Below are 1,704 nucleotides of genomic sequence, written 5' to 3'. Positions count from 1 at the left end.
TATTTAATTCCTACAATCATCCCGTGAAGGGTGGATCATCATTCTCATTTTAAACACAAGGATATATAGGTCAATGAGATGAAGCTAAACGGGTGGAGTTAGGAGATCCAGATCTGCATGCAGATGCAGATCTGGATCTCCTAACTCTAGGACAAATTCTCTTTCCCTAACCCCACTCCTCTCTGGGAAAGATGAAAGCAGAGGGATGCTTACAGAATCATGGATGCTCCAGGTAGCAACGGACTTGGGAAGCTCTTTATGTAGGTTACTGTTGAAGTGATCAGCTAAGTAATGAGCACATACATTGATAATGGTTCCCCTTTTAGTCTTTGAGCACATACCCATCATGACCTACACCTAATCCTCAGGTGGGCCATGTGAACAGGGTAGAGGACTGGATGGGAAACGAGAGCTAAAAACTAACATCATACAAACCTTAATATTTGCCACACCTTGTTCTGAGCACTTTACAAATATTAACTAATGTAATTCTTATAACCACCTTCTTTTACATAGAAAGTCAGAAAGGCATAAAATAAAGGCTAGATCAGGGGTCACCAAGCTTTCTATTGGTCACCAATAGACCACAAAAAGACTCACTGCCTGTTTTTTTGAAAGTTTTATCAGAACATAGCCATATCTCCTCACTTATCTATTGTCTATGGCTGCTTTCACACTAAAATGGCAGAAATAAATAGTCATCATGAAGACCACTTGGCTTACAAAGCCTAAAATATTTACTACTTGTACCAAAATTTTGCCCATCTCTGGTTTAAATGAATACTTCTAGTTAGCATATACACAGTAAGGATATTTTGTCTATGTATCTGACTCTTACAGGGGACCATATGCTTTTTACATGCAAAGAGTGTGCCCTATGCATCTCTGCAACTCAGCACCTAGCACAGGGGATGTAATAGAGGGACTAGAAAAAAAGATTTGTTAAAACCAACTGTCAGGAAAATCTCTGAAAGACTTTGAAATGACAAAACCAATTATTGAATGTTCTTTCTAGGATACCATAGGGGTGTGTGGCATTATTAGAAAATCTAAAATTTATGTTATTGATAAGAAGAGATGAAGGAGATGAAGGAGAAAAGACAAAAGTTACTCCAAGAAATAATGGTTGAGGGCAGCCCGGGTAGCTCAGTGGTTTAGCACAGCCTTAGCCCGGGCCTGATCCTGGAGACCCAGGATCGAGTCCCACGTCAGGCTCCCTGCACGGAGCCTGCTTCTCCCTCTGCCTGTGTCTCTGCCTCTTTCTCTCTCTCTGTGTCTCTCATGAATAAATAAGTAAAATCTTAAAAAAAAAAATGGTTGAAAACACCCAAAATTTGAAAAAAAGACTAAACCCACAGATGTAAGAAGTTTAGGGAACCCCATTGGGATAAACTTCTGGGGGAAAAAAAAACCAAACCCAAAGCAAGACACATACTGTCAAACTACTGAAATCTAAAGACAGAGAAAAACTTTTGAAAGCAAGGAGAGAAAAACAATTCTTATCTATAAGAGAAAAAGAATTCAAATAACAGTGACTTTCTTATCAGGAGCTATGAAGGCTAAGACAAAATAGCACAATATTTTTCAATTACCGACAGAAAAGAACTGTCAACTCATAATCTTATTCCCAGCAAAAATACCCTTTAGACATGAAGGGAAAATCAAGGCATTTTCAGTTGAAGGAAAACTAACAATGTGTCATCA

This window comes from Vulpes lagopus, chromosome 15 (assembly GCF_018345385.1).
Source record: "Vulpes lagopus strain Blue_001 chromosome 15, ASM1834538v1, whole genome shotgun sequence".
Taxonomy (NCBI): domain Eukaryota; kingdom Metazoa; phylum Chordata; class Mammalia; order Carnivora; family Canidae; genus Vulpes; species Vulpes lagopus.
The sequence above is the reverse complement of the archived record's forward strand: the minus strand, read 5'-3'. Positions refer to the sequence as shown.